Raw genomic sequence first — 15,445 nt, forward strand, 5'->3', positions numbered from 1 at the left:
TGGAAAGAATATTAGACCATTGTGCGCACATGTTAGAGAGAGGGAGGAAGTGTGTGTGTATGTGTGTGTGTGTGTGTGTGTGTGTGTGTGTGTGTGTGTGTGTGTGTGTCTGTGTGTGTGTGTCTGTGTCTGTGGTTTCCAGTTGGCCTCATAGGTTCACATCTATTAGTCCGGACAAATCCCTCTCTCTATCAGTGTCTCTCACTCTGTCTTGGCTATCCATTTTTCTTAATTCAATTTTTGTCCCGAATATTCTGTTCTGGCCTGCATGATAGACACATGGCTACAGGCAATAGCGTATATGCAAATTGTTTTGTGATATGTTTGTGTCTATTTCCTTGGCACAGAGAGTAATAACTGAAACTATATTATATTCTGTCAGTAGACACACAGACAGAGACACACACACACACTCTTCCTCCATATTCAGCCACTGCGTCTAGTGATTTGGTACGACACCATCTTGAGACTATAGCAGATTGTGCTATTGCATGACAGGAGGCACATTTGCAAACCTTCTTAGCTTCCCTTCTCATAATTCATCTAGGGTCAGTGAAATGGCCACGTCTCATAAACCCAACAAGCAGACAAACAACACAATTTAGTGCACTGAAGCAATGGACCCGAGACTATCAGTCCTCTTTTATGAAGAGTAGATTAAAGATGTGAATGGCAAATGTGGCGAAAGAGAGAAGGTATAAGGAAGAAAGAGACAATGGAGGGATGGGCGTGGACTGGAGCTTTTGTGGCTTTTAGGTGCCTCCAAAGCAGTGAAGACATTAAATGGCTCTTTTATCGGCTAAATCTAGTCATTTAAATAAACTGGTTTTATTCCCTCTGCAAGGTAAGTGCTTTGCTTCCCCTTGTCTTTTATTTGAGCTGATATACTGCTCTGTGTTGTCTCTTTTTTAGTTATCTGCTGGCTCGTGCATTTATCCCTCGTCCTTGTTTTAGGAAGAAGCGCTGCAGTGCGAAGCCTCTATGATTAGCATTCACCTTCCATCTCATCTCTCTGGATAAGGGAAAGTAATACAATGAGGAAAAAGAACCTTTAGGCTAATTCACTGCCTGTGCCAGCAAAAAGGCAGTGTCTGACATGACGAGCGGTGCCTGCCCACGTGGCATTTGTTGGAAGTCTGCATCAGAACTACCTTGGGCGTTAGATCATACTGGTGAGAGATGGAAAGTGTTATGCATGTTTTTTTTTTGCCTCCATAGATTCTCACGAATGGGGAGCGCATCGTTGGTTATGAAGGTCTGGACACATAAGCCTGGAGAGACTTGTCTAAAGAATCATCCCTGGGTATTCTGATGCTTTGACAGTCTGCATTTCAAACACATGCTGGTAGTTGGCTTGGTCTCGTGGTGGACAGTGTTTCATTGCGACTCTTGCTGAACATCTGAATGTACGTTAAAAAAACAAACACCAGTGCTGGAATGTGGGGGGGGTGTTTAACGGTCAAAGTGTAAGCAGAGGGCAAGGACACAGAGGTGCAGGAAGGGGGCAGGCGTGTTTGAAACCAGATGATTTACACCTCGGTCTGTTTTTATGACCACAGCCACCTGCGGTGATGCTCTGTCCTCCCTCACGTTTCCCCCCCGCTCCACTCCCATGCTCCTCCGGGGGTTGCTGGGTTCATGACAGTGACAGCATTAGTCAAGGTCGCCAAGGGTCATGCCACCCCCCCTCCACACACACACACACCGACTGTGTCCTTACAGTAATCCGATCAGAGCCTCAGGTGGTGAGGTCCCCTGCTGTTCCCTCCATCAGCAGCCCCTACTCCTGACCCCTCAGAGTTGCTTCAACACTGTGGCCTCAGTCTGCGGAAGGGGAGGTGGAGAAGGAGGAAGAGGGTGGGTAAAGTGATGAAGAGGTGCTGCCAATCTCAGGCTGTATAAACGCTGTGATGGCTAGGGTCCAGTGTGTGTGTGTCACTTTGTGTGTGTTTGTGCGTATGTTTGTGTCTTTTAAGTTGTGATAAGTGAACAGGAGAAAGGAGAAAATGAAAGTTATTGATTTGTGTGTGTGTGTGTATTTGTGTGTGTGTGAGTGTGTTTTTGTGCATGGGTGTGCAAGCACAAACCTGCACACACACACAGACACACACACACATATTACTGCGCCCTTCCCCTGTGGACAGTAGAGAATTGATCGACTGTTCCAGCTGGAGAGCAGTGATGGCTGATTCCTCTAACACCCCGTTAAAGCTCTGCTCCCAGCCCACCTGTTACCAAAGGCAGATGACCGACACTGAGATCGCACCCCCCGAGCAAACACACACACACACACACACACACAAACACACACACACTCTCTCTCCCCAGACTCAACGCACATTTCATCACCACAATACACCACTCCTCAAAGCAGAAGCTCGGATGCTTTTTTCCCAGTTACTGCAGCAAAATGAACATCACAGTTCTGCAGCCACTGGCTGAAAGACGAACATGATGTAGGGTAGCTAAGCCCAGGCTTCTCCCCTCACTGTTCCTTTCACCTGGAATGGTAAAGTGAATGAATCACCATTTAATCACGGACAGTTCTTCCAGCACCAGAACCACACAGCCAGCCAGCCAGGCAGTGGAAGGAACTTCTGGAGGCAGAGTAAGGTGATGAGTCTTCGTAATCAGAGCACGAGCACTTGTCACCTCTGTAATCAGTGGTCGCATCGACCAGACTCACCAGGGGGAAGGCTGCAGACGTAGTTTAATAGCAGCCTTGTGCCGGTTGATCCATATGTCATTAGAACCTCATAAGTGTCTGTGCTAAAGGTCGTTCAGTATCTCCTTGAACGTGACTCACATATTTATGGGAGCAAAAATAGCCACTTCGTCATCCTCTACCTAGCATCCTACAATGGTCTTTTAGATATATATTTATACCAGAATTCTTTTCCAATTTTCTTTTAACAATCAGGTCATAGTGTTGGCATGGATTCAGTTTTGTGTTTCTGGTCTGTCAGTTTTCTTTGCTCCTCTTATCCTGAACAGCTGCCTTCTCCCTGCATGTGTCTCCTGCAGATCACATTCATCACTCTCTCTGTTCTGGCCATCACTCACTCAGTAATTCAGCCCTGGCCTTGCATTGACCTAGTTGGCCCTAATAAACTATTGGTAATACCAGCCTGATTTTTTTTTTAAGCTACTGATTCAATTAAGCTGTGGCCCAAATGTTCTGTCTCCTTGAGTTAACTTTTGCCCTGGTTTCTTGTCCTTCGTTGGATGTTTATCACTTCAGTTAGAATGTATTGGCTGCATTTGAACCTCATGTTCCAAATGTGATTATTTTTTTTTTTACTCAGCATTCCATTTTTGTTTTTCAATGGTTTAGTAGTGTCTATGTTATTAGACTCTCAATACCCAAACACATTTCATTGCAAGCACTATTACAAGCGCACAGTCAAAACACTGACAGCACTGACAAAAAGCGACAAAACAAAACGCTCCGAGACAATTGAACAAAACACACACGCCCATGAACATGCAAGGAGCATATTACCCTAACTCTGTGTGACAGACTGAGACATGCATGGTCTCACACATGCACACACAGAAACTCACACGAACATACACACACACACACACAAACACACACTGACATCTCGGTGACGTGTGGAAGCCTAGTTGCTGAGTGGAACCGATTTGCATGGCCAGCAGAAGCTATCACCCAGGCTCCCACAGGCTTTCATGCACAGTGACTGGTCTCCTGCGGACGATTTTCACTGCGGACAAGGTAGAAATGAGATGTGCAAAAAAACATGGCTCTGTCACGCAATGCATTTGTTCCCGGGGAAATGGCTTGTCTAGCTCCAGTGAGTGGGCAGAACAGGATTCTCATTGATTTTCTTTAGGCTTTGCAAATGCCCCCCGTCTTACTCACTGAATCCATAAGGCAATGAGCTGCAGGGCATGATTCATCTGAAAAAAGGTATAGTTTCACAGGGGGCAAATGCATAAGAATACTGGCAGAAAGAGCAGTAACAGGGTAGGGAAGACATGAAGAAGGCACAGTCATAGAATATGCAAAGTGGATTTACTAAACTGATGGTGAACAGCAGTCAGTCGATCCCTGTCATCGCCTTTAACTAACAACTGGTTGATCTGTCCATTCTGTGCTCACTTTGACGAACCGCTAACCAAACACCTCCTCTATTGATCCCCTGGACAGACAGATTGCGAATTGGTCGCTCTATTCATTAAGCTCTGTCCATAACTCACTGGTCCTTCAAACCATCGGACAAGCGGCTGATCGTCCTGCAAGTTCGTTCATCACCAGCTTGGTCGATAGCTATCGGACAATGCTCTATGGAGTGCCTTTTTAAGTAATCGAGAAGATGTTGCTCAGTGGTCTGAGGGAGACAAATGCATGGTGTCTGACAGCACAAAACCGGACCGTTTGCTGGATGAATGATGCTAGTGACATAATCAGAATACGGGGCAGAGATCCAAAAGCCAGGCTGACAGCTGAAGAAGATAAAGTGGTAAAGTAAACAAAAAAGTAATAATTACAAGGATTACGGCAGTGTGAGCAATGCACATCTCACAATGCGATTAAACTGACAAAAGCAGACACACAGCTCCAGGGAGCAAGCCAAATGTGATGAGGTGATGGCTGATAACATTGTTTTGCTTACAACACAGAGAGCATTACAGGAAGCCCCAGATTCACCATCAGCACCACACAGAATAATAGAGGACGAAAAGCTGATGGAATTAGAAGCAATCACAAGAGTCAAGGTCAGAGTTTCATCAGGGAGAAAAGCTGTTGTGTCGCTGGTGTGTGTGGACGTCAGCAAAAGGGGGTGTTTTCCTGTCTTTTCTTTAATGCTGCGGGTTGTCGTGTTATCAGGACAAGATAGTGCATAACAGAGAATACATGAGTGGGGGGGAGACGGACTCATGGTCCCATGGGCCAGGTCCTCTTGGGCTCTCAGGCCTGTGTGTGGTGTGGGATAACATTGCTTGGTTTTACTCCAAGCACACTGTGCTTTTTGTTGCTGGATAATGACTTTACAATTGATTCCAATTCCAACATTATTTATTATTATTAGTCCATGTTGAGAAGGCAGTTTTAAATGAACAAGCTTGTGAAATGTGAAACTCTTTTTACACCCTGCAGGGCATTACTTGTGTTCACACGGTCACAAAGCAGAAGTGGAACTCGAGCTCAACAAGTTCAAGCCTTAGGGAAATGTTTTTACAGAGACTTGCACCTACATTTAACTACCCAGTTACGGACGCTTTGGGATTTTCTTGGGGAATGTGTGAAAATGCCTCAAGCTCAGCCTGTGCCTGAGATTGAATTGAGACACTCACCACTTTTTTGGTGTTTCTGGATTTTGAACCCACTTAAGGTTTTTGCCCAGGCCCCCATTACTCTAACCCATTCACAAGCCCCAAATCAGTGAAGAGGGCACTTGTGCAACCTGCAGAGTGGGGCAGGAAGGTGGTTCAGTCGTTTGTATTGCACGAAGCACAAATAAGAGTGCTTTGGTTATAGTTTTCCCCTATTTTTGCCCAATCACCCTAATAGACCTTGCCAGAATAATAAGCCTCCATATAGGTTATGTCTACTCAATAGTTCCTGATCAGTGCTCTTGGGTTTGCAGTTGCATCATTGCAGTTTAAATTAGGGTGGAGATTAGTGCAATCATGCATCTGCACCCATGTTAGCTGTTCAATAATAAAATCCGTTGCATTGCCGGGAATATTCCCTGCGGTGGCGTTGCTGGTAATGATGAAACTCTGCTCTAAGTGCAAACACACACACACAAATATTTACCCACTCAAGTGTTCTCGGTCATTCACTCTTTTGCAAAAAAGACATCCTCCCACACCCTCCAGCTGCAGTCTGGTCAAGTCAGTTCACTCTCTTGGGCACAGAAAGAAGCTGCGTGTACACGTGAGAGCACAAAATAGGGGTATAAAAGATGAAAAGTGAAAATAATCTTTCGTCTTTTTCTTGACAGGAAATTGCCGAGTACCATCCTGAGGGGGTTTAACCCCCCATCCTCTCTCTACCAAATGCCTCACTCTCTTCATCGCCTCATGGACCTTGAGACCTGTAGAGGGCAGAGCTTCTGATTGGACGTCTCAGCCATCCGTCTCTGGGGACACAATCGGTGAGTGTGATAACTCCTGCCTCCCAGGCTGTCGACATGTAAGAACTTGTTGGTTTTCTCCCAGTTTATCCTGTGGAGAAAGGAGCTGACCCCCCAATAAAGATCCCCAGTGCTCTTGCCAAAAACCAATGATTTATTTGCCATTTTAGCTAAGTGCTGTTTTGCATCAACAGCAATATACCATGTTTCCGTCAGAAGTGTTAACATCAGGCATCATCGCTATTACCAGTGGCAGCCATTTGGCAAGCCTGTAGCAACAGCTCTCTAATCCACCGGTTCCGGCTTACCCAGAGAACAGCAGACTGTGGGACAGATAGGGCCCGGTTCTGGCACCAAGTCAAATCCCAGACGGATCCGCTCCAGACTCAGGCACCATGAGGGAATGATGGTAATGAAGAGTAAAGGTTGTGCTCTCCTCCTCCTCCCTCAGCTTGCAGTGATGCCTGTGTGCTTTGTAATTCTAATCAGACACTGTGTTCTGTGAGGAGTAGCGCTGCTGCTAGTGCCACAATCCTGATGTGCTATTTCTCGAAGGTAGCAGTGGCACAACAAGCTCATTTAGGTTCAAACACTACTCTGCTTTTTATTAATAGTATCGGGGTAGGCCACTTTAAAACAGTAATGTGACATGTCTAAGCCAAACATCAGTCTGTTTAAGAAACAACACTGATGTGTCTGTCTCTATTTGGAAAAGTCTGAAAACACCGGGAGAACATTACAGGATCCAAGATAAAGTGTATGTATGTTTTGTTGCATAGTCTAGGGTTGAATTAACACAATAGTACATTCATTGAATGCACATAGTCACTTTAGATACAAGTGTTTGCTAAATGAATAAATAAAGAGATGAATAAATGCATATGGATCCTGTGCATAAACCGAGAAAGTCCATTAAAAGTTATATTCTGTGAGCGAGAAAGAGGGATGCCTCCTTAGCTTAGCTCTTTAGTTTTTCACTAAGAAAGGTGTATATAATGGCAAGTGTATAGGAGGAGCCCTCTGATACTACATGGAACAATTGTGATGGTGCTTCCATTGGCAAGGCAACGTAAGGTACTGACGAATCACCCTTTTCTGTCAGAGCCGAGTTTATTTAGCATGGCTGGCCATGCATTTCACATTAAATATAAAGGAGCTGTTTGTATGTGTGAGCACAACCAAAAATGTTGGCAACGCCATGTTTTATTTTATTGTTCCATGGTCACGCCTCATGGACAAATCTGGTTTCCCTTTAGATCTCTCGAGACCCCTCAAGATTCCCTTTAGAATTCAAATTTGCAGCTAGACATCAGATTAAAACCATGCCACGGCCCACATGTATCACAGTGTGTCAGAGTCTGTGGTTTTTGCATGTAAGCCGGAAATGCTTGCGCCATCCTGTGACACCAAATCGATCCTGCAGACTTGGCTTTTTTTCCCAGGCTCCAACCCTGACAAAGACGATCGATGATCTCTATGGTCAAGCTACAGGAAGTGTCACTCGCCCCGCGCAAGGCCGTCAAGACTTAACATATTGATCCGCCACCCCACCGGTCCACTTCCGCCCTGTGGCGTGACAGTGGATGCATGTGACACTTCAGTCGTACACTTCTGTCGTTAATTTCCTCTACACCAACCACTTCCCACCCCACCACACACACACAAACCTAAATTAAACATATATTTACAGTTCCCAAGCATGATTGTCCCTCTGATTAAATAGAGTTTGCTTTCACTGTGGTTGGCTAAGTGGTATATGTCTAAGAACAAGAGAGCAATCACACGACCATTTAGAAAATCGCTGATTGCAGCAATGAATCAAAGGTCACATTTCACGACATGCGATGCCTAGATTTCCCTTTTTGCTCTTTTCCAAAGGCCCCATACACTGCTCCAAACCCCTCTGAAATGCTTTTAAAAAGATGAGTTCACCTGCTTATTCGAGTGGCTCCCTATTGATTTTGAAGCAGCAGCTGTAGCTGGCAGCGGTCATCAGGCAATAGCCCCCAGTGTGAGTCTCTGAAGGTTAAGAAGCCAGGTCTGTCAATGGAGCTTGAGTGTCCATTCAAATCAAAACAAAAAGGATGGGCTGCAGGAGAAGAAGTGAAAGACGATGACACTGAAGAAGACAAAGATGGCAATGATGAAGTTGTAGTATTGGAGAATGCATGCTAAACCTGGAAGCACTGATTACGGTTGAGAGATAAGACAAAAGAAGGGATCAAAGGAGTAAAAGGTACTGCTGTCCCCTCATTATTCCAGTGCAAGGTCCTCTATGGCGATCGATTGCCCAAGCAGTAGGAGGATCTGGGGATGGATTGCCATCAGGACCTCACAAATCCAAAGGGATGTTGGGCTCCTTGCACATCTCCTTGCCATTTTTTCTCTTGATGAGCTGCCACCCACCCTCATCCAGTAATGGCCACTCAAATGGGCGTTGATTGTTCATCTCTGTTCCAATGTTGCCTTGTTTCTCTTCATCGCCTCTTCCTTTCTTCTCTAAGCTCTGATTTTATCCTTCAGTTGTTTTCTCTCATGAGAATGTTTTGATTCTCAATTCTTGTAGGAAGGCTCTAATGTAACCCCTCATTATCCTCTGCGGGCAAAGACGGTGGGGGAGCAAATAATGTACAACTTGGATGTTATGGGAAAATTGGAGAATACATCTTGTTTTAAGCTGGGAGTTGAATTAATCGCATGCTTTCTATGGAACAGTGGGGGAAATATGAGTAGAAATGGGTGATTTTGCACACAGACAATCCCTCGTGTTCCGGATTCCGCGGCGGATGAATAATGCACCAACATGGGAGACGATGCTCGGCAGAACAGTAAACACAAGAAAAGACACAATCAGAGATACTATTTTCGTTGTCGTCGCCAGTTACCACAGAAACATGCAAAGTTGTACAGAAATATAGCAAACACCTGTTTGTACTGTTTTTTATTTTATCACACCATCCCTGCACCCCCACGCTATAGAACTTATGAACAAATGCATATGCAGACAGAAAAATCCACACTCTCCGATACATAATGTTATCTGACACCTCTGAAGTACACCCACTCACGCTCATTTTAGTACACATACAATGCATCTAAATTGGCCTGTTATGTCATAAACGTATCAGTAATTTATCACTCCATATGGTTTGAATACTGTTATTATTTAGCCTTTCAAAGAGAGAGAGATATTCTACCTATAAGAGCCTACGGCTGTATTAGAAAACTGTACTATGAACCATCACAACATGTTCAGACCTATTGATCTACTACTTACCAACCCAAGGATAATACATCCCTTACCCCCATAATGTCTTAATAGTTTAGAGTGCTTGTACCCCACTGTCCTTTTCAAAGTTCTGATATAATTAATCATATTACACTTATTTTATAGTTAATGTCTCTACCCTCTCCTCCTGAGTTTTACTTTTGTTTCCACAAGATGGAAAGAATTATTTTTTAAGCTGGGTGGCCACAGACAAAGACACTCAGTGGCCATTTTGGGCTATATGAATACTCAATTATGTTGTTAGGCCTCTGTGCAACGACAGAAGACAGACAATTAAAGAACACCCGTCTCTTTCTTTCACATTCGCTTTCTGGTGAGTCCCCTGAGCACACACACACACACACACACACACACACACAGAGTCTGCCGTTCTCTCTTGAACAGAGTAATGAGAACTTCAGACCTAACAAGTTCAGTACATTTATCACACGCCTCCATCTAATGGTTTCTATGCCAAGGCTGAACATGCATCCAGCCAGACAAATAGGGCTGTTTGTCTCCAGAGGCCCCTGGCAGGTTTGTGTGTGTGTGTGTGGGTGTGGGTGTGGGTGTGTGTGTGTGTGTGTGTCTGTGTCTGTGTCTGTGTCTGTGTCTCAGTGTGTGTGTGTGTGTGCGTGCGTGCATGCGCATGTACATTGATGTGTGCGGTTCGAGGGGTGGGCGCTGAAAACAAATCTGTTGTCACTGTTGATTATTCCTTCCCTTGTTCTCTATATCTCCGCCCCTGTTATCTTGCCCTCTTTTACCCCCCTCCTCCCCCCTTTATCTTCATCTGTCTTCATTTCACTCTTTTTTTCACCTTCACTCTCTCCTTCTCTTCTATTCTCATCTTCTCTCGCCACCATTTCTCATCCGCTGCCTCTTGTCAGTCCTTCCAGGATTTCGCCAATTTTTGAGGGATTTCTTTAGATTAAAAAGACAGATGTTGTGGTGGTTGTATCTAAACCATTTTGCAATACATTTTGCAATTTTAGTTTCTCTTTAAACCGTTAACAGTTATTCAAAAAAACTAATTAATGAGACGTTATCACAGAGTTCAACAATGTCAAACCAGAATAAATAAGGAACTTAAGACATGGGATGTGTATATACTTACTGTGACACATTTTATTTAAAAATACTGTATTCAATATTGTTATAATTAGGGCTGGGCAAGTTAACGCGTTATTATCGCAGTAATTTATCAATTATTTAACACCGACAATTATTTTATTGCGCGTTAGTCGCGCTGTGTTGTAAACAGTTAACAGCATAAGGCTCAACGTCAACATATGGGGCTATGTTGTATTACTGTTACTAGTAATTAATGCACTGCTTAACTAATAATTCAATACACATGAAGCTTCATAAACCTTGGTGTTAAAACCAGCCCCATATGTTGACGTTGAGCCTTAGCTGTTCACCGTTTACAACACAATTAAATAAACCAGTAAATATACCCACATTATGCCGTTTGAGCATGCGCGACTCACATTCGGCAGCGACTCACATTCGGCAGCGACTCACATTCGGCAGCGACAGATATAAAGGCTAGCTGTCTCTTCGCGTTGCCGGCCAACCGAGTCGAACGTGTGTTGCTGTGTTGGTAGTGGTACATGTACCTTTTTAAATAACCATAACTCGCTCAATTTTCAACCAACTTTTAAACGGTTTGGTTTGTCAGAGAAGTAGTTATGACACTGCATACTTAAGAATAATAATTATTATAACCATGGGTTTTCATATGAAAATAACATTAAACAGAAGAGGTGCAATAGGTGCAATAGGCTAATACACAAATGCACAAGGTATTTATGTAATTTATGTTAAATCAATATATAATCAATATACTCAGCATACAGAATGGCAACATGAGATATATGTATACTTTTATAATAGGAATATTACTAATATAATAAAATAATTTGAATTATTACATGTTTAGTTTCAACAAGTAATAATTATGTAATAGTAACTGCTACTGTATACAAATGCTGATTTTAAGTGTTTGCACAACAAATGTTATGGCACTTTATTTCATATGGCAGTACATTTAAAATAACAGTGTAGAGTTCTAGGAATTTACAAACTGCACTGAAAGTGTTTTCTGGTTTCTCACTCTAACAGGGACATTTGGTACTGAATATTTATTCTGCTCCCTGATGAAAGTAAAATGCTTCTGCTGGTCCCTCAGAAATTGCCTGTTTTAATGATATGATTGTGGCTCAGGATTTGGGGCCAGTTTTTTTTTTCTTTAACTTTAATGTCCTGGCAGTGGCAATGAGCTTTAATTTTGTATTTGCTTTGATAACATTGGGCCTCATTCTCGACCTTTTTCTGTAATTCTTCAGAAATGTTTCTTACACGACTTCGCAAAAACAACGTAAGAGAAACGCTTCCGCTGCATTCCTGCACGCTTGAAAATGTGTTCATAAGCAGCCGAAGTCTTCTCAGCTGGGTTCCTTCCGATTAGCTTCTTAGATTGATGCGCGTTCTCGTGAAAGTGGATTTGCATACATACACGCCCTGCCAGCTCCTTATTAGGAGACGCAATTTTAGAAACGTGTGCTGTCGCAATCTCCCGAATCCACCTCGTAACAGGTGTTCATTAATAAGGTGGAGATATTGTATAACGTTGAACGTCCGAAGTCCGTAAAACACATTTAAGTAGTCACTTTCTTTTTTTTTTTATCGAAAAATAGGCACCATAGGTGTGAAGACCGGTCCGAAGTAGGAGTGTAAATTGTAGTCCGTCCTGTCCTTCGAAATTGCCACCATAGGGGTGAAGACTGGCCACCAGTAGTAGTATAAATTGCAATAAATGCATGCCGCAGTTCTTAGAGATTGAGCTTAGTGTTTATTTATTTATTCACTTACATTTGCAGTGTTCATGTCATTCATAATCAGTCTCTTAGCAGACGCGGCCTTTGTCCAAAGAGACGTACAAGGGAGAGAACAGTCAAGCTACGAGCCATATAGACCTAGTGTAACAATAAACACTACCTCCTATAATTATGACTATAAATGTGAAACGTAATTGTTAATGATACAAATATTCTCGTATTTATTATTATCATAATTATTTTAATCCGAGGATGTCTGTATAGTTGACGTGAACGCAATCACCAACGGGTTCTCACAAATTCGCCCGTTAACCCTTTTACTGTAATACGGAGTTTTTTCAAATGTCATTCCTCAACGCGATTCCTCAAATAACCACAAGATGGCCCGTGCAATCCCATTTGAGAAGATTCCGGTAGAGTTACGACTGCTATTTCGAGTTCTGAAAGTTGTCTGAAGTTCAGAAGAAAGCACAGAAGAAAAAAATAATGAGAATGCAAATGTTTTCATAAATGTTTCCGAAGTGGAGTTCCTTCTGAAATCCTTCGGAAAGTCTTCCCAACTGCTGTCGAGAATGAGGCCCATTGTCTAAATTGAGATTTACACTGAATATTTTATTTACCTGCTAATGTTTGCACAACAAATGTTATGGCACTTTCGTTCATATGGCAGAACATTTAAAATAAAAGTGTGCTGTACACTACTTTTGAATTCATCATCGGATTTTGTGTATACAAATGTGATTAATCGTGATTAATCAGTGAAATCATGCAATTAATCGTGATTAATCAGGGAAATCATGCGATTTATCGCGATTAAAAATTGTAATCGATGCCCAGCCCTAGTTATAATATATTAGCCAACCACTTAATTTTGCAGCCTTAAACAAGATGCAGTATATAAAGTATCAAACATTATGTATTTGCTTATGGTGTACAAACCATAATACATATTTAGCATATAAAATAGAAATAGAAAAGGGTGGGACTGTTAGGACTGTGTAGCTCCATGCATTGACAAGTGGTCCATTCTGATCGCTCACAAGCAAGAATGACGCAGTAAACAGCTGATTTATACTCCCAGAAATGAACTTGTTGGGTGACAGTGTCCAACAACCTATGTTCCCTTACCTGACAGATGCAGTGCTCAACATGTACGCTGAGCGTGGCAAGACACTGTTTCACTTAGCATGCAGACATTTGCAATGACTTTGAAAGGAAAAGTGGCCTGTCGATTTTACAAGGTAATCTACCAAAGAGAATCAAGTGGAATAATCCCTGAGCTCTCTGTCACTAATAGAGCCAGTATAGAGTTATAAAGCTATATAAAGCTATTGCACCATGAGGCACCATTCCTATCAAGGCCTTGAAGGTGCAGTGAGACTTATAGTGGGAAAAGACCTCACTCTGTAATGACAGGGAGAAGATGTTTGGCAGCAGAGCTCCGTATAATCCGGAATAACCTGGGTCTCCTAGGAAATTCTCCAACTCCTCTAGGCTTGTATTCTTTTTTAGGGCATCCAAATGCACAGCAAGCACTGAGAAAATAGAGGAAGTTTCCCCAAGATGATATGATGTGGCTCAGAGGCCAAAAGCAAGATCCATCATAAACATGAAGAATTCATCTGTTGTAGGTAGTGTCTGAGTCGATTATCTAGTTGTTGCTGTCTCCCTGGTCACTTAAAGTCTTTAGAGATCATTTGATGTGTTGCAGGTTCAGTCAGTTTCCAAAAGACCATCAGGTGGTTGTAGGTAGCAAAACATTTTTTTTAAGGTACATAAAATGCATACAGTTAAATATGTTCTCCTTTTTAATCTACTTCGACAGTTACTTACTTACTTACTGCTGTTTTCAAATAGCTTAACACAGGTAATACAATTGTACCTTTTATAGAACCGACGTCCTCATCACAGCTTTGTTGTGAACGTCAAGCAAATGTCTAATACCAAGCTATCTTCATCGCGCATCACACAACTGACACCAATGGCTGAGACCTTTGAGCAGTGGCAGTGGTTGAGACAGGCTGTCCATAACCTTATACCACCATCAGGAGGTCAGGAGAAGTTGCAATTTAACATCAAGGCTTATTTTCTGCTATTTCTGCACATTTTCTGCAGTAAATGAGAGAATGAACATTTTTGATTTTGCATTGAATTTGCAAATCATGCAATCACAGAAAACGGGAGAACTGGTCTTGTCTTCATCTGTCTTTGTATCCTTCCATTTTCTCCACTCTCTTGTTTTCTATGTCCTTTTCTTCCCCCCCATCACCTCCCCTCTCTTAATCATTCACTTCACCCCCACCCCCCACACACACACATTTTTGCTTTCCTTCACTCACTATTTCTCTTTTCTGTCACTTTTTTCTTCTGGATGTGTGGCTTGTGCAGTGTGTCCTTCAGTCTGACACCCAGAGTAGTGTGAATGATGACTGCAGGGATAAGCCGTCGTGATGAAAGCTTATTCTGCTTATTCCCTCTCGTTTTTGCCCTCTGAGTCACAGCCTTCTGCATTCTGCCTTGCCTGGTCTTGCCTCCCTCCCTCCCTCTCTCACCCTCTCTTTCACATCTTTAACCATTTTTTTTTCACATTATCACTCGTTTCAGCAGCGTGTGATCTCCATTTCTTTGAATTCTGAAATTCTGAACAAATGAGAGAAGGATGGAAATGATCCCGGAAACAAGATGTGTGTGTGTGTGTGTGGGGGGGGGGGGGCTCTGTTCTCCTTATTATTTCTGTCATCTGTAGATGAAAAGTATTGAGGCGATGGAGTGAACGGAGCCCAAATCAACATGAGTTGTTTGCCTCAGCCTGCTGAGTCAGCTGGTTTGATACAATGGCTTTGCCATTCACCTCAGGTACTGTGGATGTATCTGAGCAGCAACAAACAATATGGCTGAGGTTGTGTCTTCCCTTGTATGTCGTCCTGTGGCCTTGGGTGATCACTGCAGCCCCATTGACCTGTGTGGGAGGGTTCATGGTCTTTAAGCTGCAGCAACCTGGTGGCCAGCAGGCACACTGATGGAGGGTTGATTGGTCTGTGTGTGTTGGAAATGCGGTACACCATAGGATTCAATAGCTGCATCCCCCCCCACGCACACACACACACACACACTCACACAATCACAAATCTTTAGAGCCTGAAGGAAAGAAGAGGTAAAGAGAACTGTAGAACGAAAGGTGTGAGAGCTAGACAATATCATGGTTTCCGGCTTGTGCATTCAAGCTGACA

The 15,445-nt window shown here is 43.0% G+C and overlaps 1 protein-coding gene across 1 annotated transcript in view; it reads left to right on the top strand.

Annotated features, from left to right (window-relative positions):
* The window catches only part of LOC308364317 (semaphorin-6D-like), an 83,199-nt gene that overhangs the window by 32,402 nt on the left and 35,352 nt on the right, over positions 1–15,445 (top strand). The window contains exon 3 of the mRNA XM_080837416.1: positions 5,973–6,125. The gene's annotated coding sequence lies outside the window, so the exon portion shown is untranslated. The remainder of the gene's footprint in view (positions 1–5,972; positions 6,126–15,445) is intronic.

This window comes from Sprattus sprattus, assembly GCF_963457725.1.
Source record: "Sprattus sprattus genome assembly, chromosome: 4".
In the NCBI taxonomy this organism is placed as follows: domain Eukaryota; kingdom Metazoa; phylum Chordata; class Actinopteri; order Clupeiformes; family Clupeidae; genus Sprattus; species Sprattus sprattus.